Source organism: Emys orbicularis, chromosome 1 (assembly GCF_028017835.1).
Source record: "Emys orbicularis isolate rEmyOrb1 chromosome 1, rEmyOrb1.hap1, whole genome shotgun sequence".
Taxonomy (NCBI): domain Eukaryota; kingdom Metazoa; phylum Chordata; order Testudines; family Emydidae; genus Emys; species Emys orbicularis.
Window position 1 is genome coordinate 30,055,446 of NC_088683.1, and position 24,377 is coordinate 30,079,822.

Below are 24,377 nucleotides of genomic sequence, written 5' to 3' on the forward strand. Positions count from 1 at the left end.
CACAGAATTTTTGAGTGACCTGGAGAAAATCTTTCTGTGCTCCCATACCCCATCTCTAAAATGGAGATAACACTTTCTTTTGTATGCCTTACCTATTTAGATGGTAGCTTTTTTACTATTCTCTTACCATGTATCTGTACAATATCTAGCACAATGGGGCCTTGATCTAGCTGGGACCTCTAAGACTTACTATAATATAAATACATAATTTACAGCAATTCTTATATGTTGAAAAAGATGACTATGATGCTATCACAAAGATCTGATAAAGAAATCCTTCCTAACTGTCCTCACATCAACAACTTCTAGTCTAGGAGGCAGACACAGTTGAGAAGAAAGATTATCTTCAGCTGAGCATAGGCTCCTTCTTAAAGAAAGGTAATCTTCTATAAATATGTAAAAAAATCCTCAATCCCACAACAACATAATAAAAGATGAACAACCTCTTCTTTCTTTTGGATGTCAAGTTTAATAAAACACAAAATTTTCATGGATTTCTATCCTAATGTCTTTAGGATGTTCTCTATCAAGATGACAACTAAACTAGGTTCTGAAATGACTTCTTTTCAAAGGAGAATGTTCCTGGGACAATAGCTAATGCCTGCAATCTCCCAATTCTTCTAGCAAAGAAAATTACTAATAAAAGACACCTTCTAGAAAAAGAAATATCCTCACCTTACATCTGTGAGTTTGGAAAAAGCTAAGCATGCTCATGCTCTCCTATATAGAAAGAGTCTGTAAACCCATGAGTGTTCCCACTTCAGTAAGCGTTATTATGGATTCCTTTACTTACTGCTGTCAGAATATCCAATACTGCTGAAGAAAGCCAGTATTTCCTTATATTCCACCACTCGGCCATCAGGCAATTCATAGAAAATTCAATTTAGTTTGTCCTCTTCTTTTATCGTTAGATATGGACTAAATCTGAAAGAAGAGAAAATGATTCCGCTACTGCTGCCTAATCAGGAAAATCTCTTTTCTCCCCCAAGCCAGTACAGGATGACAACATCCTCAATCTTTCCCACCTTATCTACCTCATTCCAAATTCTGCCAGAGTAGGAGAAATTGGGGAGAGGGAAAATATAAAGAGATCTTCATCCAGCAATGGTTCAAAATAACAACCTCCCCAAAATTCCCAAAGAATACAGAGGGATTTTTTTCCAAAGAAAGCTGAGCATTTGAAAATTTTGTTGGCATGAAAAAAAAGCTTACATTTTTTATTTAAAAAGACTGCTGGTAAACACTGTGGAAAGAAAGCAAAGAGTTTTTGATCTCTATACTCATTTATTTTACCATGATATTCAAGCAGCAAAGCAGCTCTTTATACAAAATACCTAATTCCTCCCCTTCTCAGGTGTGCTGGACATTTTTATGATTAAGTTACTATCTCCATAAGAGAAATAACTTAATGAGTCTTATTTAAAATGTGATTATCCCACTTGCAAAAATCAGGATAAAATATCTAGTAAAATTATGAATTTTATAATGGGATATAAAACTTTTCACCTCTAGGTAGGCACTTTAAACCCAACGACTAACAACTGTTATCATGCAATAGATGTTTGGTGGCCTATATGAAATGATTTAATTGTCTAAGTCAAGTTCCCATAGGACAAGTTTCCACATCCTAAAAAGACACTACCACAACTGACTGTAACACACTATTATTGATAGCCTTATATATGGACTGAGCAGACCTGGAAACTGAGCTATTCACACACCCAGAGGTGAATCCTCCAGGTTAGAGTTGAGGTACATTGAAAGGGAGTATGTGTTAATTTGTATATTGTACATTACCTGTTCCACAGAGAACTTCAGTCTCTGGGGCTGTCAGCCTTTCAAAAGCAAAAAATCACATGCACATAAGTTAAAAAGCAACCATAACCTTGGCTAAAAGCGCAATTCGTATCTCAAAGCAACTGGAGATGCTTTCTGGAACTGTATTAGTCCTGACATTTGTAACACGTATTTCATACACCAGCCAAGTGATGAGGTTTAAAAAAAAAAAAATCTAGAAAATAAAAGAAAAGAGCAGACTAAGGGAAACACATGACTGTGTTAAGAGGCCCATCTCCAAATTCAATGTCAAACTCCCTCGGTATTGACCTCCTGTCTTTCCCCACCCCAAGACTTTCCATAGGTGAGGGGGGTACTCCTTCCTTGCTCCATTGCTTTGGAACTCTTCCCCCTCTCCCCCAGGGACAAAGTGTCTTCAGATCTTGCTTCAAAAATCTTCCTCTGCTCTAAGATGTGACCATGATTAACCCTTATGTGCCCATTCATTCTTTACTAATAGCTACACACTGTATAAAAGTGTTTATACTACTAATTATCTAAAGTACAATGTCTTGTATGCTAGTTCATCCCCTCCCACTCATCCCACTCATCTCTGGGCCTTTTCATGTTGCCCTCTAAATACGGAGCACACTTCAGAAGTGACTTCCTGATCCCAAGTGCTTAGCTACTGCTTATCCTTTCAGTCTCTCCTAAAATATCACCTTCAGCTGGCCTTCCAACAGTAGCTCTCCTCTCCCTCTCTCTTCCCTGCAATGAAATATAATGTTACAACATACTTTAAAAGAATCCTGAAACTACAAGAAGCACAGAAACACTCTACACCACAACTTCTTTACAACCATTCCCACCCTTTCCTTTCTTTATACATTGTTAAACTAAGGTCCCAACGCTGCAATACACGGCGCATGGACAAACCACACAAGTGCCTGTTTGTGTTCAATAAATTACAGGATTGGGACCTTCGAATTAAAACTCTTTGGAATAGGGATGTTCTTGTATTAGTCCACAAAATACTATGTCAACCTATTTTTGGTGCACAAAACACAATGTGCACCATAGTTTTTACAAACACGCGAAGGCATCTCTAGAGGAATTTACATGCCACGTTAGGTAAGTACTGTCCTATTTTACTTCTCATTATTAAAAAAGAGATACTTCATATAAAAGTGATATATACACAAATTTATTGAATGTAATAAAGTAACCATTGAAATACCTAGATCTCATATGGATACTCACCAATATCACATATATTTTACAAGCACACACAATGTTGCTTTTCAGCAGAATAAAGAACCCTGACACTGGAAAGAGTAGCTATTGCACTTAGAAAATTCTTATCAAATCATCTAGTCCCTGTTTCCCCCAGCAAAGGATAGTTCATATAGTACATCCTTTAGTGCTTTGTTTAGTCTAATGTTAGGGCGGTTTAAGTGACACACTTTCCACTACTTCCATAAGCAGATCTCTCATCACTTACACAGTCCGAGATCTGTATCAGGATGTTCCCCCAATTTCCCTCCACCATTCATAGCCTAAATATTTCTTTATTACTTAAATTAGCCATTATTCTTAATTACATAGTGCATCACTGTCAGTAATTCTGCTCCCTCCTGGATGTTTACACCTTCCAAATATATGCAAATTTATGCCCTCCCATCCCAATTAATAGTTTAACCAAGTAGTTTCCAGTAAATCAATCCCTCCAGTCCCTTGGGGTCATTTTAGTCTCTCTTCAAACTTACACTAATTAGTTAAATCCATCTGGTACAAAGATGTCCAGAACAGTTGGATATTGCCAACGTGATTTTATATAAAACGCATACAAATAAAGCCCTTCTACACTTTAGTGTATGCCTCTCCTGCAGTCTCCATGTATTGCTTGTATTCTTAGATCCTGATTCTACAAAGACTTATGCATGTGCTTAATTTAATGCTAAACACTGAACTCTGTGTTCACGTGTCTGCATTTTGGGCCTTAGATTTCAAGTACTTCATGGTCTTCCTTAGTGTTTATACAGCACTTAGCACAATGCTGTCCCAAGCCTGAGTAAGTCTATGGGTGCCCCTGCAATACAAACAACAAATGTGAGAAGCTGGCAGGTTTTAGTTAAGATTATATTTTTTCCCTCTTTGGAAAAATATTACCGTTGCCCCCTAATGTTTTTCAGCTTGAAATTAAAATGTGGATTTTTTGTTTGTTTGTTTACTTCCTTTGTCACATACCAATATAACAGCATCTGTTCAAGCTCTAAACTGTACTGTTTACTTCACTGTAAAGGCATTATACAAATAAGGAATAAAATTAGTAATAGTTAGCTTGCTAATGCAAAGCTAGTAGTGCTAATGCAAATAAAGGAGATTTATTTTCTCTTAAGTTCTAAAAAAAAAAAAAAACCCAAATAAGAGACATTAATTAAAATTCAAACAATATTTCCCACTAGATTGGAATGTCAAATATGGGATAAACTACTTGATGTTATCCAAGTGTCACTGCACAGAGCATAGGCTACAGGTGCTGAAGACACACTCTACCAAAAAGATTAATCCAATAGGGCCTCACACAGCAGTTGAATATTCAGTTTGTGTTATGAATCCAAAACCACTCTTACACCCATGATGACCTTCACCCTTAATACTCAACAGATACACAAACTTTACAGATCTTCATGAATTAATGACTACAAGTTTCAGATTGTCTTTGATTCTAAGAATATATACCACCTTACAACAGCTGTTGTGTTTTGAGAAGAGAAGTTTGCTCCCCAAAGAATAAGTACATACATCAGATACCAAAGCAGCTAAAAGTCTGACCGAATAAGCACACCTTTCAAATTCTGGCTGTACAATAAGGTTTATACACCGTCTCTTATTCTCAAGAGTCTAAATGCCATTCATAATCTACAGCGCCTCCAAATGCATGACCAGAGTTTGCCTGCTCCAAAATGTAAGGGCAAGTTGCATTCACACACATTATTTTCCCCACTTCGCTCTCATTTGTGCTATTAACTAAGCTACAGACAACCACCACCATATGAAGAGAAGTAAATGACTCAGACTACAACTCTGCAAAAACAGAGTGCTCATCCTGGAAGGAACTTCATCCTGCATGGATAAGATTAATTTATTTTTAGACATGAGTAGGTATAGCATCAACTCAAAAGATGTGTAAAGTCAGGGGGAAAACTGAGACATTTTTCTTAATAATAAAAGAGAGCTTTTTATTAGCTAAGAAAGATTAAAGAATTATCAGAAGGGTATTTTTCCCCCTGAACCGCTTGTGAACATCCACCTTGAAGACTCAGAACATGTTACAAGTCAGTTTGAGCAAGCTTCCTTACCTAGTAATGCTGAGGAAGCAAGAGGAAGAAAAGGAAATAAACTTGAAAACACAGATATGTCCTACTTGTTTAAAATCAGAATAAAACGTTCTGTACTTGTTATGCTGAAGGGTATGTATTTCTAACACATTCCACACAAATCACCAGTTTGGTATAATCATTCAGACCAGAGGATTGTTCCTTTTAAAAAACATACTAACATGTAATAAAGAGTGTTTTTACTGTAGGGAAGAAGTAGCTTTTGACAATTAGCTTAACACTCAATTACATTATTATTTTATTTGAATTTCTAGCCTGCCATATTTTGTCAAACACATCAAACGACTTTCCTGACACTCACCTATACAATTCTTGCCATTTTATTTAACACACAAAGAACTGCACAACAGTTTCATTTTCACATTCTCCAAGCAGTAACAGAGAGCAATGGAAAAACTAATTACCTTTTTTTTTTTTTTTGACGTTTCACAATTTTACCTTACACACATATATGACTGCTGCAAGTGAGCTTGCAACCACACACAGTGTTTTTGCATAACATTGTTTTTGTTTTCTGCTCTGTAATGGCACAAGTGACATATTACAGTCACTTCAGGATGGGTTTTATGTGTTATAAAACTGTCAACTTCATTACTAATAATAAGAACATAAAAATGGAATACTGGGTCAGACCAATATCCTGTCTTCTGATGCTTCAGAGGGAATGAACAGAACAGGGCAATGATAGAGTGATCCATCCCCAGCTTCTGGCAGTTAGAGGCTAAGGATACCCAGCACGTGTGTTTGCATCCCTGACCATCATGGCTGATAGCCATTCATGGACTTATCCTACACAAACGTATCTAATACTTATAGTCATACTTTTGACCTTCACAATATCCCTTGGCGATGAGTTCCACAGGTTGACTGTGCGTTCAGTGAAGAAGTACTTCCTTATGTTTGTTTTAAACCTGCTGCCTATTCATTTAATTGGGTGACCCCCGGTTCTTGTGTTATGTGAAGGGATAACTAACACTTTCTTATTCACTTTCTCCATACCATTCATGATTTTATAGACCTCTATCATATCTCCCCTTAGCTGCCACTTTTGTAAACGGAACAATCCCCATATTTTTACTCTCTCCTTGTATGGAAGCTATTCCATACTCCTAATCATTTTGGATGCCCTTCTCTGTACCTTCCCCAATTCTAATATATATATTTTGAGATGGGGTGACCAGAACTGTATCACAGGCTTAAATAGCAGTCTTCTCCTTCCTCTTTGCTTTGGACAGGAGATTTGATAGTTATGGTAGCTGAAAATTTGAACAATCCATTTAATTTTCCAAGCCTTCTAGATGGAATGTCTTTAAGCAAGGAAGTCTCTGAAAACCAGTGGATTTGCCTCAATCAGTGCTAATAGATTAAACAAACATTGTTAGCAATGGCCAAAGGAGGAGGAAAGTGCCTAAGCCCAGCTTTCATACTGAACAATGTGTTTGCTTTGTAAGTCCACAACAGTAACTTTTATTCTAGTAAGGTCTATTAGAGTGTTCAATATGAAGACTAAATGTGGGACTCAAGTGGCCACACTTTGAAACTGGGCTCACAGTTTTGGACTTCAAGGAAACCAAACTTTCTTTGTAGTTAACTTAACTGAACTCATTTCCCCTAATGAAAATAGAATTTTTTTCCTTGAAGGAAAAATATGAAAAAATTATGTCTTTCACAACTAGTATTACTTAATAAGAGACCACAAACATTAAAAAGGCATTACTCATAGGTGTATAGTTATTGCACAGCATTACTACAGGGCAAAGTTAAGATTATTTGGATGCCTTAACTGTGAATTTCCATACCTAAACATGTTTGAATTTCCCTTAAGTTTAACCTTATCCCTAATTTCCTTCATATGCAATTATCCCCCATTTGGGGGATAATTACAAATTCCTCTTATGTTTTTAAACCTTCAGATACCACTGTGCTCTCTCAACCTTAACTCCATTTTAACCTAGTTTTATATCTGGGGATAACAGAGTGAAACAAATGTTTAGTGGTAAAATGAGAACCAAAACTTGCTAATTTCAATTGCAATTGCTTACAAATTTTTTTAAGTAGGAGAAATTTGGGGTTATTTTTCATATTTTTTCATTGGACAATATTATTGTGATTTCCAAAGCTAATTAGTGAATTTAGCCACACAATTCACAGTAATTTCAGTGGAGTTGCATGTGGTTAAATCCTGTAGTTGGTTTTGAAATCTCAACATAGCTATATATATTGAAAAGGTTTAGTTTTCGGTTAGAAGTGTAATGTACAGCAAGGAGAATGCGATCATGTTCCATCAATCAAACTTCACTTTAATAATTTTTTTGATACCTATGGTGCAATTCAAAGTCAAAGTGAAACATCAAATGGAAAGGACTATCTCCCATATTCCCAACTAGTTCATACAGGTTTAATACAAGTGGGAAGTTCAACAGCGATAAAGTCACTCTACCATAAACTAAACTATAATGACACCTCCCCTTGCCAGAAAAAGAGGTTTACATTACTGGCAACTTTTTCATGTAAGAAATGTGGTAGGCATTAATGCCCAATTGTTCATTATCAAAATACATCTGAATTCTTACTACAATAATGCTCTCGCTCGTTCTCTCACAGCTGGCTTGGAACCATTGTTTACATTCCAAGATAATTTACAAGCAATTTAAAACTGGATGTTTCAATAACCTTACAAGGACCTTTTTTGGAAACAGAGCTTTACAAAATATCAAACTTATTGCAAAACTGCTGATGAAGTTATGAGTGAAGTCATATCTGCTAAAATTCTATCAGAGAGCAAGCTGTAGAAAAAGATTTCAAGCATCTTTCCCCTCCCCCCCACTATTGTAAGAAGTATTCTTTCAATTCTAATACTAAGTTTGATTTCACATGCTAGATTCGAATCACTCTATTTCACCATACTTACAGAATGCAAATTTGGAGACGTAATCTAATAATTTGATGATTGGAGCAGTATGATTCCATCATGACAATTGTACAAAAGGGTACAGATCTTCTAAGTGAGGTGCACCCATATAATTGTACGACTCCCAGTGACATTAACAGGAATTGAACTATTAAGTCCCCAAACTTGAATTTGAAAATTTGTTCCCAAAGGGGGGAGGGATAGCTCAGTGGTTTGAGCATTGGCCTGCTAAACCCAGGGTTGTGAGTTCAATCCTTGAGGGGGCCATTTGGGGATCTGGGGCAAAATCTGTACTTGGTCCTGCTAGTGAAGGCAGGGGGCTGGACTCGATGACCTTTCAAGGTCCTTTCCAGTTCTAGGAGATGGGATATCTCCATTAATTATTATAAATGAAAAAAACCCTAAACCATTAAAAAAAAGAAAAAAAAAAGAGTCGTTGGCAAGGAGGCAAGTGAGGTGGCTCATTATAGGCCTGATCCTGTATTCACTGGAATCAATAAGAGTGTTGCCATCTATTTCAATAGGTACAGGAACAGCCTTAATGGGAAGGAACGCACACATATGTAAGATTATCTTGTAAAACTGTTTTATAGGCTGTGAAAGGCTCCCCAATGAAGTGAAATGCTTTTAGGCTCTTGGAGAAGCAAAAATTGGATATTCGGAAAAAATAATGAAAATCAATTCAGATGTGCAGGTCGTCTATGCGTCAAAATCAACTTCACTGGTGAACCAGACACAAGCAGAACTCTTATCTGCAAAGCAGACTGTGGAGGGAGAAATGGGAAATACCTCATCAGCAGAAAGTAAAATAAAAGAAATATAGCAAAGCATTAAACTGATAACCTGCAAACCTCTCTGGCATCCCTATTAGACATATTTGACTCACCTTCACATAAACTATGCAAATTATACACGATGGCAAACTAATCAGCCAGGATAAGCTCCTAGACACAGTAGGGGGGGAAACTACAGTGGTAGAGGAAGGCCACATAAATTCCTGATTAAAAGCAATCTTGTAATGGAAAGAAGACTGGAGCAGCTCAGAAACCAGGACAGAGCACACAACACTACTATTAGAATTCTGGAGGTCCTCACTGAAAGAGCTCCTTGACCTGACTGAATTCATGGAAACATTTTTGGGTCAGTTTAGTCAAATTAAATAAAAAAGATGAACCAATGTATATATTGAAAAGAGCAACGATATCGGTCCTCCAGGATTTTGACCACTAATGGTGACACATTAATAGCTATTTTCTCAGATTCCCAGGACCGAAAAAGAATTCTGAAATGACAGAACTAAAAACAATTTGAAGGTGGAAAAACCCTTGAACTTCCCTGGACCTGAAGCTCAGGCTAGGAAAACATTCCAAAAAACACCCCCCTGAGCGCTGCAAGTTTCAGCACTGTAACATGCCAATATAGACCATGCTCCCAGCGCTGGTAGCTACGCCCCTCATGGAGATGTTTTTTTTAGCGCGCTGGGAGAGCTCTCTCCCAGTGCTATGCCACGACTACACAAGCCACGTTAACGCGCTGCTATGGCAGCGCTTTAATGTTGCCAGTGAAGACTAGCCCTAAGATAATTCCAATCACCAGATATTGCTTCTTCTCTACCAGATGTATGTTTTTATCAGGGGTGTGTGGGGGACCCTTCATTTCATCTACCTGAAAAGAGCATGACACAGGACAGCAACTCTGAAGCAGAAATGAACTTATAAATGCTTCCTAGTCTCACTAAAGAAGCAGTATGATCTGTAGACTAAGCTCAGGACTAGGAGCCAGAAATACCACGGTTGTAACCAATATTGCTGTGCGGACTTGGGAAAGACAATCTCTCTGTAAGTTACTCCTTTGCTTATTCTTTAAAATGGGGATAACAATACTTTTCTTCACAGAGTTGCTGTTCAGATTACTCAGTTAAATACCTGTATAGTACTTTATATATTTTCAAAATTGTGTAAGATTTAAGTGTGATTTTATCATAGTCTGTCTCCTTGTGGCATCTTTTGAGAAACTGTTGGAAGTGGTATATCTCAGTCTACCATTTGGTTTTGCCACGTGGCTGTTTGTTTTTAAGCATTGTCGCAGAATGTGATAAAAAATGATATTTGAAGCACGGACCATCTGAAAGTGAGGGCATGAAAGAAAATAGTGTCACCAGGATTCCAGAGTACCGATGCAGTGACTTGCAGTATTTTTTTACATAACACCGCCCTCTTCCCCCCCCGCAGAGACAGGGTCTTAGCCCCTTAGGGTCTGTCTACACTGCATCTGGGAGCGAGCCTCCCAGCCTGGGTCCACAGACTAGTGCTGCACTCTTCTCTGCCTCATCTCACCCCGGCCCTACCTTCACCCCGCACATCCTCTACATCCTACATCCATCCTCGCCACCATCCCCGCCCCTCAAATACCACCCTTCCTGACCTCATCCCCCCTCTTGCTGTCTCTGGAACACACACTCCACCTCTAAAAAGATCTCTTCCATCCACTTCTTCTTTCGCTCGCTCAGACCCCTGGCTCTGAGAGAGATCTGGATCCCTTTGTCTGACACGGCCTATACAGAGCAGCCCTCTCTGATGGGATCTCACACCCCACCCCATATCAGACCGTGGTGGGAATGTTGGGCTTCTGCTCTTCTGTTCCTGCTGCTTCCAACCACTTCCTTCTTCCCCTTCCCAATCTTTCTTCTCTTTTGAACATGCTGCATCCAACTCTCCTCTCCCCTCCCATGTTGCTGTCTCGTACTAGCCACCCAACTCCTCCCCATCAACTCCTGGCCCTCTCTCTTCCTCTTCTTGCAGTCTCCCACGCTCACCTTCAGTGACTTCAGCTTCCATGCTGATGGCCCATTGAACCCCTTAGCTGCACACTTCCCCTTCATTCAACCCACAGCCCTGGTTCAACACGCCCACTCACCAAAAGGGCTGTTCACTTGGACCTGGCAACGCTGATATCTCTGTTGCTGAGTTTCCCCTCTCCAACCATCACCTGGTCATTCAGCGTTGTCCAGCAGCCCCATCTCCACTCCCTGACCCCAGATAGTACTCAGCCTTCTGTGACCTCCAATCCATCAGCATCGATGACCTTCCTGTCCTCTCTTCCATTTTTTCTGTTGATGTGGTTGTTGATTCACTCCATGCTTCACTCTCCTCCACCCTTGACTCTTTTGCCCTTGCTCCCATCCCAAGGTTCACCCTGCCAACCCCCAAACCTGGCTCATCCCCAATATCTGCTTCCTCTGTTGTTCCACTAGAAACCCTATCTCATGAGGCTAACTTCCTCCACTACAAATTCATCTTCTCTTGCTTCAGTACTTCCATCTTCCTTGCTAAGCAACTCTACTTCTCCATATTAATTGAATTCCATGCTCACACTCCCAGTCCCCTTTTCATCCCTTTGATGCACTCCTCAAACCCTCCCCCATCCTGCCTCCACTTCTCTCTCCCAACAGGATCTTACCAATTACTTCCAAGAGAAAATTGACAAAATGTGGCCTCCCCTGCACTCGATTTACCTTCCCTCCCTCTCCCACACAACTCTCTTCCTTCTCCACAGTCACTGACACACAAGTTTCTTGTCTGCTCTCTTCCTATATTCCCTCCACTTGCCCCAGTGACCCCCATCCCATCCCCTATCTCCCTCACACCCACTTGCATCCCCTCCCCTTACCCTCTCTCCCCCCTCTGGCTATTTCCACTCACAATACAAGCACACTGCAGTCCCTCCTTATTAAAAATAGAACACACCGGTGACCCCACTTACCTCTCCATCTACCACCCCATCTCTCTTCTCCCTTTCACCTCCAAGTTCATTAACTCACTATTTACAATTGTTGTCTGGAGATCCTCTCCTCCAATTCTATCCTAAACCCTCTCCAATCCAGCTTCCATCTTTTACACTCCACTGAAACGGCTTTTGTCAAAGTCTGACCCCTTCTCAGTCTAATCTCAGAACCAGTACTTCATCCTCATCCTCTCAGCCACCTTTGACACTACTGAGCATGCTCCTCTTCTTAGTATTTTGGCTTCTTTGGCTTCCATGACTTATCTCCTACCTCACTAATCATTCCTGCAGAGGATCCTCCTCATCCCCCTTCCAACTTTTTTTGGGGGGGAGGGGATCTGCAGGGGGTTCCCACAGCGCTCTGTCCTTGGTCCCCTTCTCTTCTCCCTCAACACCTATCTCTGGGTAATATCACCCACAAACAAATTCTCCAGTCCTCTCTGTCTCTGCTGATGACTCACAGATCTACCACTGTACTTGAGACCTGTCTCCTTCTGTCCAAACTAAAATTTTCGCCTGTGTCTCTGACATCTTCTTGTGGATGTCTAGCCTCAGCTCAAGCGCAACATAACTAAAACAGATCTCTTAAAAGCCCTCCCTGCAACCTCATTTCTGAATCATCATAATCACCACTATCTTGCCTGCCACACAAGCTCGTAACCTAAGCTTCATCTTCGACTCTGAACTCCTTATAGGTCCTCATGTTCAGACTACGTATGTCTTAATCTTGCTGATTCCTTCTGCATAACATCTCTAAGATGTTCCTATCCATCCACACAGCTAAAACTCTGGTCCAGACAGTCCTCTCCTCCTACTGCAACATCCTTTTCTTTGGCCTTGACAAATGCAAACTTGAGCCGCTTATAACCCTTCAGAATGCTGCTGCAATGATCATTTTCCTAGTTCGTCACTTTGACCACATCACCCCTCTTTTTGCATCCCTCCAGTGGTTATCCCTTCTGTATTGTATCAAATATAAACTTGTCTTCACTTTCCATGCCCTTCAGAGCCTATCCCTCACCCCACCTATCCATGATGCCATCCACCATAGTTCACTTGTTAAATTTTCAAACAAGCACCTTGGTGCTTTCTCCCATGCTGCCACTCATGCTTGGGAGGCACTCCCTGTAAACATCTGCAAAGCTACCTCTTTATTCACCTTCAAATCCCTCCTCAAAACTCGCCTATTCTGTGATGCCCTTGACAATAGTTAGGCTGCTGCCAATCCTACTGAATACTGTCTCCATTTCCCACACCTGTTTGTATTGTATCAGGTTATCTCTTGTCTTACATTTAGAATGTAAGCTCTCTGGGGCAGACAGTCTTTTTGTTCTGTATTTGTACAGCACCTAGCACAGTCGTGTCCCAGTCCTTGACTAGGGCCCTTAGGCGCTATGGTAATACAAATCATGATAATAGTAAGATCTGTGTTTGCCTTGACAGCAGAAAGAGTGCAGCTAGAAGCTGTTGGGAGTGGCACACACATAGTTGCACCAGACTCCAGGACAGCATATTTCTGGACTTACGAGACGGACAGGGGTGTGAAAAGGAGGATGGTGGGATAGGGCAAAGAAAGTGACAGGGGAGCAGGTAACTAAGGGGACCAAATAAGCAAGGACCAAATAAGAGAAGAAATTCTGTCAGAACTGAATACAGAAGAGGGCTACACGGAGTGTGGGGGAAGAAGAGGATTGAGATCTGAAAACCAGCCTGTGACTAAACAGACTAGGTTTGAAAGGAAAATACAAAATAGAATGAACAGGAGTAGGTGAACTAAAAAGGAGAGGTTATTCACCTTGTACAGTAACTGTACAAGGTGCATGTCCCTACGGTTGCTCCACTTCAGGTGCGCTTGTGCCCCATGCGCCTTTGACTGGCCATTTTCAGTAGCAGTGAGCATTCTGACTGCAGATGCTCTTCAGAAATCCCCATGCCCTGCACCAAGGATATATACAGGTGCATGGGCAAACATTTCTCAGTCCCTTCCCTACCGTGAACTCCCGCGAGACAGAACTCCAAAGCAGAAGAAAGGAGGGTGGGTAGTGGAGCACCTGGGAGGTTGCGTGGAGACACATCTCAAAGAACTCAAGTTACTGCACAAGGTGAATAACTTCTTCTGCTAGTAGTGTCCCAGGTCAGGTGACTCCCCTAAAGGAGGAGGGAGCTTTGGAGCTGGATCCAATACTGAAGAAAGGACTGCTATGTCAACAGCCACATCTGATCTAGTGGTATGTACCAGGATGTAGTGTTTGGAAAAAGTGTGCATTGATTCCCAGGTTACTGCTTTGCAAATTTCAGCAACTGGTACATTTTTTAAATGATATCATTGAGGTTCCTTGGGATCTTGTAGAATGGGCTATTATTCTTGAAGGGGATTGAACATTAACAGCCTGATAGCAAGCAAGAATATTTTAGGTATGAACTTGGGATATGGACATAACTATACCTTATATTTGAAAAAAACAGTGAAGGGGAGGAATCAGCCACCAGTGCTCCTAATTCCCCAAATCTGTGGAGAGAAGTGAAGGCCAATAAGAGTGTCTTTTCATAGATAAATGCAGCAGAGAACACTTAGCTAGCAGTTCAAGTGGAAGTGTCATGTGACTATTAAGGACCAAGATCAAATCCCATATGGGAGTAGACTCTCATTTGCAAGAAAAGGTTAACCTATCCCTTGATGAATACTGCCATTGTGGGATAAGCAAAGACTGAGAATCCCTACACAGGGGAATGAAACGATGTAATTGCCACCAAATGAACTCCAACAAACTCAGAAAAAAATCTGAATTCTTTAAATCCAAAAGTACTGCAGAAAGGGAAGAATGAACAGGTGAAACTGCCACTGGATACAACAATGATGAAATCTCTTCCACTTTTAAAAGGTAAATATTTATAGCAGAGATCTTTCTCCTGTTTTATAGGACCTATTGTACCACTGTCGAACAGGAAACATCTATCCCCAAGAATTACTGAGGAACCAAGCTCTGAATTGGAGGATAGCCAGGTTGGAATGGAGAGTCCAACTGGAGTACTGAGACAGCAGATGGGAAATGGTTGGAAGTTCCAACGCTGGATGGGAAACAAGAAGAATCGGGTAAGAGTACTGGACTTGTCTTGGTCAAGTCAGTGCAAATAAAATGATTCTGGCTTTGCCTTGTTTGATCTTGTTCAATGTCCTCAGAATCAGAAGATATGCATAGAGAAGGCCCCTTGTTTAAGGAATACGAAACAAGGACTGATGACCTGTGTCACTCAAGCAGAATTTCTTGCAATTTCTGTTAGCTGTGGTTGCAAAGATGTTCACCTCCAGAAATCCTCACATCAGGAAAATCTGTTTGAGGATCCAAGAGTCCAGTTCCCACTCGTAATCTTGAGAGAAATATCTCAAGGGAAAGATAATTATTCCTTGCCAATGAAGGTGAGTGGGTACTATTGCCAGGACTGGAGAAAACCCTTGGAGCAGATAAGAGGCTGAAGGGGAGTACTCGATACTAGAAGTGATTTTGGCCAACTGTGAAACAAAAAAGCTTCTTGTGAGATGGATGAGCGGCAACATGACAGTATGCATCCTAAAAGTCAAGAGCTGCAAACCAATCCCTGGAATCTAATGCTGGAATTGTAGCTGCTAGAGTTAACATCCTGAATTTCTCTGATTTCATGAAGGTGTTTCGAAGTCTCAGATTTAATATTGGTCTTCATCCCCCATTCTTTTTTGGAACTAGAAAATACTTGGAACAGAATCTCTCCCCCCTGTGCTGGACTGGAACTGGTTCTGTGGTCCCTATGCATAGTAAAGAGATTACTTCTTATCTTAGCAAACGGTTGTAAGATGGGCTCCTGTAAAGCGATAGGTAGAATGGATGGAGTAACCCGATGTTATAACCTCCAAAACCCATTTATTGGATGTAATTTGCTCTCATGCAAAGCAAAAATGGGACATACCCTATCCACCTCCAAACTGAGGGAGGTGGATAGGGTGGTGCAGCTGAACATTCCCGAGGTTGGGATGTTCCAGACCCTCAATCAAATCCTCATCAACACGTCCATTTTGATGAAGAGGGCTAGGTGGGGGAAGTGAGTAGGCAAGCGGCGGGTGAGGGAGGGCGGCTGAGTAGGTGAGCAGGTGGGCAGTGGCGGGGAGTGAGTAGGCAAGCCGGGGGGGTAGGGGACTGAGGAGGCGAGTGGGCGGGCAGTGGTGGGGGGTAAGTAGGCGAGCTGGGGGAGGGGGGCTGAGGAGGCGAGCGGCGAATTGGTGGCTGACCTGTTCTACTGATCTGGTCTGGCTCCCATCCCCTCTCCAAGGATTGCAGCTGTCTGGAGGTGCCTGCCTTCCATGCCTACCTCATTCATTCAACAGGGCAATTGATTACAAAGTGGGGGGAAGATCTTATTCTACTTCTAGCAAAAAGACATTTCTCTTTTACCTTAATTATACTACCTTCGGGGCCCGCTATAACATATTACCGAGGTTCAATACTGCTGTTTCGGCAGGGCGGTGCTGGGGAAGGACAGTTTGTTTCCGCGGGGCAGGCGGCGCTGGGGGGGGTGGGGGGGGTATTTCGGCGGCGCTGGGGGGGGTGGTTGTTTCCGTGGGGCGGGCGGCGCTGGGGGGGGGGTTGTGTTTCGGGGGGGCTGGGTGGCGCGGGGGGGGGGGGTTCGGTGGCGCTCGGGGGGGGGGTTCGGCCCTCAGCTGTTTTCTTTGGAGTAATATGGCCCTCGCCGCTTTACGAGTTGTGTAGGACTCTAGTTCATAGCGCTGGTACCAAAGATGTTGACCTCAAAGGTACTGATGTTGGAGCCTGGGTCATCTATTTAGGTACCAGAAGTGGTACTGAAAAGTCTGTTGATGTTAAAGACATAATAGAGACAGATCTTTCAGGGTCTTTGCTAGAGTGGTCATGCTTGGAAGGTACAGCGGACAACTTTGGTGCTGAGGTATGCTTGGCACTATGGGTCTTTGAGGAGCTCCCAATACCGGAGAAGCCTGGAGCCACAGCAGTACTTTTCCCAGGACCCAAGGTCTCAGAGATGGTGACAAAGGCTTTTTTGAAGTAGGCACTCTGTAAGAAGATTCCAGACTCCTCTTCTTGGGAGCTTTACCAGTACCCTCTCCTGTGTTCTCATTCTGCAAACGACTTAGGCCAGTGGAATGTGGAGGTTGATGGGACACTGTGCTCACTCAGAGATCAATGTACGTGGGGGACTGCAGGGGAGATATCTGGGCCCGGATCCAAGGCTGGCTGGAGGGAGCATTCCATGATGAGGAGCTTAAGTTTAATATGCCTTTTTTTTTTTTTTGGAAGATCTGCTTTAAAAACACTGGGCCTGGTTCTCCACTGCCTTATACTTTATGTAGTCATTTATAGCAGCATAAAGTGAATGCAAAGCAGGGCATAAAATGCTTCCATTCTATTTTGGTACCATTTTACATCATCTTTGCACAAGTGTAACTGACTACATGCTGCAAGAAAAATTGAGAATAAAGTCAATTTTCTATGTTATTGTAAACATATTGAATATTGCAACTATAAATTAAACTAAAGTTGTATTCATTTTTTTAGATTTTCATCCTATGCAGACTCCACACAAAGGAATGCCATACAAAGCTCTGGGTGTCCTGGACATCCTCGTCCAACTCCTATTTACAATCCATGGGAGAAAGCATGACATAGGCCTGGTCTACACTTACCCCCCAAGTCGAAGTAAGGTACGCAAATTCAGCTACGTGAATAACGTAGCTGAATTCGACATACCTTACTTCGAATTTACCGCGGTCCACACGCGGCAGGCAGGCTCCCCCGTCGACTTCGCGGTACTCCTCTCGCCGAGCTGGAGTACCGCAGTCGACGGGGATCACTTCCTGGTTCGATTTATCGCGTCCACACCAGACGCGATAAATCGAACTCGGAACTTCGATCCGCAGCCGTCGAACTACCGGGTAAGTGTAGACTAGCCCATAGTGATTAATACTACAGAAGTGGAAGTTGGGAGATGTGAGTTATGTTCTTGCTTCCACCACAGTCTTGCGATATGACTTTGAGCAAGTCATTTAGCCTCTCTATTCCTCTATCTGTAAAATAATATTTAGGTATCTAGGTCACAAGGAGACTGTGAAGTCTTATTCACTAACAGTTTGCTAAATCCTCTGAGATCATCAGCTAGAAGGAGCTACAAAGGTATTAAACTATTATGTTTCATTGCATCTTACAGTAAACTGTATTGCTGGTTCTCCTAAATTAAACATATTTTAAAATAAAGATATACAGGTAGAATATATTTAATCCACGCATCTTTAGGAAAAAAATCTCCATACTCTGGGGATTTATTTTTAGTATAGCATTGTGGGGTATCATGCCTTTTTCCCCATCCCCTTCTCTCCATTTATAATTAGCTTAGGTGACAATCCTAGAGGGGGTGGGGAATTTGCAGTAGCCCTAAGTGAAAGTTACAAGCGCCTAGTCAGTTTCATAGGGGAAGCCCTCTATACACTGAGGCCCTGTCAGTAATCTCTAACTGACAACAGAGGTCAATCACAGGTCTCCCACTAGGGATGAAAAGAGTTTGGATGCTGGCACAGACAGGGACAAACCACTGACATTACTTGCAAAAGAAAGCTTTCGAGACCCTGGTGCTGAATGACATTAAAGCACTGGATCTCACTTAAAAATAAGAGCAACTCGGAGGTTTGATATCTTTACCAAACCAAGTTTTACTCATCCATTATTTAATATATGTGCATTTTACTACAATACCAGCGAAAACTCCAAAAAGCTAGTGGTGGTAAGGGAGGAACAATGCATGTAAATGGACATACTGGAGATTAAGCAAGGGTCTAAAAATATTTCTTGTGTCTGGTACATACTAACATCATTCCATCCCCGTCGTTCAGCAGGCAAAAAATGCAAGCCTTCATGTAAATGCACACACGTACGACTTTGTAGTTACATACACACAATTGCTACAAGAACACATTGCTATAACAAAACCCACCTATCTATTCACTACGAATTGTGCCACAGCTTTAAAGGAACCGAAAGACTAAATAAATTACAACAGCTTAATTCACTCATGTAATTTTAAAAGCACACATAGCTAAAGGAAGGACAATATTCTTCAAGGTATCATAGCTAAGGAGCAGCTTTCATTTGCCATAAATAAAGGTCTACAATTATCAAGTCAGACTGGAAAATTTTTCTGAAACCTAACAAAAAGAGGGCTTTTTAAAATCACTTACTGTTTCAGATGACAATGTCTTTACTTAAAGACAACAGATACCACATCATTATATGCAGTGTTCTAATAAATATTTTTAGGAAATGTGCTGTAAAGTTAAGTTCATGGGTTTTCTGTATCTAAAAAAAAAATAAGTCAAAGATGTAACAATACCTTTCATCTTGCTTTTTTAACCTTTGTGAGTGCTGCTGATCCACTACTTATATCCATGTCTCAATCTGCAAAACTGTATTTGCACGAAGCTTTACTGACAGTTCGTCAAGCAAGTGGATGTAAAACATGGCACAAGTGCTGCTTCTTCCATTCTCTGGGGGTGCTCAACCTCCACTCACCCCAGGCCCCGCACCCACTGCATTCCTTCTCCCAAGGCCCCACCCCATCCCACCTCTTCCCACCCTAGCTCCGCCTCTCCCCCCAGCACACCCTATCCCTGCTCCTCCCTCCCACCCCCAGTGTCTCCTGCACACCACAGAACAGCTGATAACTGTGATCAGGAGGTGCTGGGAGGGAGGGAGGGAGAGGAGTTGATTGGTGGATCCACTAGCGGGCAGGAGGCGCTGGGGGGAGGGGCGGAGCTGGCTGCCAGTGGGTGCTAAGCACCCACTAATTTTTTTCTATGGGTGCTCCACCTCTGGAGCACCCATGGAGTCAGCGCCTATGAAAGGTGGTCATGTTGAGGTGGGGAGCAGTGTTGCCAACTCTCACAATTTTATTGCAAGTCTTGCAATATTTGGTGTTTTTCTTAAAGCACCAGCTCCTGGAGGCAACTGATTACATGTGAAAAAGGGTTACCTACTCTACAGTGATTGTAGTCCTTACACTTTATAGTCAGCATGGATCCCACTGCAGATATGCATGCACCTTGAGGGTGAGACTGGATTTTTTTTTTTTTTTAAACTAGCAGTGTCCATCAGGCCCCATATGCACCCTGTGCCTCTATGTACTCCTGTAAGAGGGCATGGGGGGGGGGGGACACAGAGGGGGCAGGGCCGGTTTTAGGAAGTGCGGGGCCCGATTTGAATACTCGGCGGTGGTCCGGGTCTTCAGCGGCACTTCGGCAGCAGGTCCTTCACTCGCTCCGAGTCTTCCACGGCACTGAAGACCCGGACCGCCGCCGGGTAAGTAAAAATTAAAAAGGCGCCTAAGTTAGGCGCTCTTCTTTAGTGCATGGGGCCCGATTCGGGGGAATCGGACTAAAGCCGGCCCTGAAAGGGGGGAATGACCCGCTGTCAGTTCCTGTTTGCTGCCAATGGCAGCAAAACAGAACATGGCAAGTGTCCAACCTGCTAGTTCTTCACTCATTATATATATATATATATATATATATATATATATATATATATATATATATATAGGGTAAGTAACCATTCTTTCTTTGAATGTGTGTCAGTGTGGCTCCCCATAGCTGACTGGCAAGCAGCAGCATCCCTGGATGGTGGGAATGTAGCTGTATCAGTCAGTCAAACAGAAACTGAAGTACTGTTCTCCTGAAGTTGGTATCCGAACTGGCAACAAAAATTAGTGGATGCTCCATGTAGCTGACTTGGAGAACTCAAACTGGCACATTTCTGAAGAAGACGGATGATGCTGCCTGCACCCTGGTAGAGCGTGCCTCGACATTCACAGGGACGGGCTCACCAGCCAGGTAACAGCAAGTGAAAATACACGGTGTGGTCAACTTCAAGATTCTCCACAATGAGACAGCTTGGCCTTTCAGTGTTCCAGATATGGCCACACAGAAGTGGGAAGAGATCCTGAAAAGCTTGGTTCTGCTGAGATAATAGAGCAGGGCTCTATAGACATCCAAAAGTATACAGCTTCTCCTCTTCTGTGTGGAGTGTGTCAGGATGACTGGTAAGGTGATGGATTAGTTCAGCTGAAATTCCGAGACCACATTAGGGAGCACTCAGTGTGGTTCTATCACCACGTTGTCTTGTGGAAGAATGCATAAGGTGGCCCAACCATAAAAGATTGCAGCTTGCTGGCTCTCCATTCTGAGGTAATGGTCATGAGTAAGCCTGCGCTTTAGTCATGGGTTTTTTTAGTAAAAGTCATGGACAGGTCACGGGCAGTAAACAAAAATTCACGGCCCATGACCTGTCCATGACTTTTACTATATAACCCTAACTAAAACTTGGGCGGGGGGCCGCGGGTGCTCGGGGAGGGGGGAGGCTGTCTGGGGACGCTGCAAGTGCTAGGGGAGTGGGCCAGGACCCCGCTGGTGCTGGGAGGGGTGGGGGAGGGTTGGCGGGACTGGTAGGGGTTCTGTGTGTCCCTGCAGCTCCTAGGCAGCAGAGGGGTCAGGGGGCTCCGCACACTGCTCCCAACAAGCGTCGGCTGCACAGCTCCCATTGGCCAGGAACTGCAGCCAATGGGAGCTGCAGGGGCAGGGCCTGTGGGCGCAGGCAGGGTGCGGCGCCTCCCTGGCCCCTCCACCTAGGAGGAGTTGCAGGGCCATGCCAGTGGGAGCCCCTCACCCCGAGGTAAGTGCCCCCCGCACCTCCTAGCCCTCTCCCACACACCCAAACTGTCGCTGTTGGCCCAGGGGCTGCCTGGCTTGGGAAGCCCATGAGCCAGCACCAGCCGCTGCAGAAGTCACGGAAGTCACAGAAATACGTGACTTCCGTGACCTCCATGACAGACTCACAGCCTTAGTCATGAGACAGACCGCTTGATGGCAAGAAGATGTACTGAGCACTCTGACAGTAAGTGAAAGGGTTCAGAGTGGTAGCCGTGTTAGTCTGTATCAGCAAAAAGAACGAGGAGTACTTGTGGCACCTTTGAGACTTTGGGCATAAGCTTTCATGGGCTAATACCCACTTCAACGGATGCATGCAGTGGAAAATACAGTAGGAAGATATATATACACAGAGAACATGAAAAAATGGGTGTTGCCATACCAACTATAACGAGACTAATCAATTAAGGTGGGCTATCATCAGCAGGAGAAAAAAAACTTTTGTAGTGATAATCAGGATGGCCCATTTCAAACAGTTGACAAGAAGGTGTGAGTAACAGTAGGGGAAAAATTATCATGGGGAAATAGTTTTTACTTTGTGTAATGACTCATCCACTCCCAGTCTTTATTCAAGCCTAATTTAATGGTGTCCAGTTTGCAAATTAATTCCAGTTCTGCACTTTCTCGTTGGAGTCTGTTTCTGAGGTTTTTTGTTGAAGAATTGTGACTTTTAGGTCTGTAATTGAGTGACCGGGGAGGTTGAAGTGTTCTCCGACTGGTTTTTGAATGTGATAATTCTTGACATCTGATTTGTGTCCATTTATTCTTTTGCATAGAGACTGTCCGGTTTGGCCAATGTACATGGCAGAGGGGCATTGCTGGCACATGATGGCATATATCACATTGGTAGATGTGCAAGTGAACGAGCCTCTGATAGTGTGACTGATGTGATTAAGTCCTATGATGGAGTCCCCTGAATAGATATGTGGACAGAGTTGGCAATGGGCTTTGTTGAAAGGATAGGTTCCTTGGTTAGTGTTTTTGTTGTGTGGTGTGTGGTTGCTGGTGAGTATTTGCTTCAGGTTGGGGGACTGTCTGTAAGCGAGGACTGGCCTGTCTCCCAAGATCTGTGAGAGTGAGGGATCGTCCTTCAGGATAGGCTGTAGATCCTTGATGATGCGCTGGAGAGGTTTTAGTTGGGGGCTGAAGGTGATGGCTAGTGGCGTTCTGTTACTTTCTTTCTTGGGCCTGTCCTGGAGTAGGTGACTTCTGGGTATTCTTCTGGCTCTGTCAATCTGTTTCTTCACTTCAGCAGGTGGGTATTGTAGTTTTAAGAATGCTTGATAGAGATCTTGTGGGTGTTTGTCTTGGAGCAAATGTGGTTGTATCTTAGAGCTTGGCTGTAGACAATGGATCGTGTGATGTGGTCTGGATGGAAGCTGGAGGCATGTAGGTAAGTATAGCGGTCAGTAGGTTTCCGGTATAGGGTGGTGTTTATGTGACCATCGCTTATTAGCACTATAGTGTCCAGGAAGTGGATCTCTTGTGTGGACTGGTCCAGGCTGACGTTGATGGTGGGATGGAAATTGTTGAAATCATGATGGAATTCCTCAAGGGCTTCTTTTCCATGGGTCCAGATGATGAAGATGTCATCAATGTAGCGCGAGTAGAGTGGGGCGTTAGGGGACGAGAGCTGAGAAAGCGTTGTTCTAAGTCAGCCATAAAAATGTTGGCATACTGTGGGGCCATGAGGGAGAATTCAAACTTTAGAAGGACAACATTGAGGTCCCATGTGGAAGTCAGCACTCTAACTGGAGGGCAAGTATGAAGGTCCTTTAGGAATTTTAATAACATAGGGTATAACAAGACAGAGTACAATTGCCATGGAGTGCAACACAGCAATATTGCTGCCAGGTGAAACTTAAGGGGCAGGAGGTCAAAAAATAACTCCACATATTTCAGGAGCATCACCAAGTCCAGTATCTTTGGTAAGTTAAATAGACTGAGATTCTTAAATCTTTCGCTGTAAGGCAGATTTTCCAAACCTCGAATAATTCATGTACCTCTTTTCTAAACCCTCCCCAATTTTTCAACATCCTTTTATGTATGGACACCAGAACTGTGCATAGTTTTTCAATGCCATTTTCAGCGGTAATAACACCTCCTTACTCTATATTCCCTGTTTATACAGTCAAGGACAGCATTAGTCGTCTTCTTCACTGCAATGCATAGGGAGCAATCTGGATAGCTTGCTGAACTGGGCACAAGCAAACAATCTGTGTTTTAATATAGCTAAATGTAAATGCAAACATCTAGACACTAAAAATGTAGGAGATACTTATAGGATGGGGGACTGACTGACTGCCTGTCTCTCTCACTCTCTCTCCCGCCTCCCATTTTTATATGCATCTATTTGGCACTGTGCGACCACAGCCAGAACACTGTGTCCAGTTCTGGTCTCCACAATTCAAGAAGGATGTTGAAAAACTGGAGAGGGTTCAGAGAAGAGCCATGAGAATGATTAAAGGATTAGAAAGCATGCCTCATACTAACAGGCTCAAGGAACTCAATCAATTTAGCGTAAAGAGAAAAGGGATGACTTGATTACAGTCTATAAATACTTACATGGGGAACAAATATTCAATTATGAGCTCTTCAATCTAGCAGAAAAATGCATAACATGATCCAATGGCTGGAAGTTGAAGCTACACAAATGCAGACTGGAAATAGGATGTACATTTTTAACACTGAGAGTGATTAAACATTGGAACAAGTTACCAAGGGTAGTGGTGGATTCTCTATCACTGACAACTTT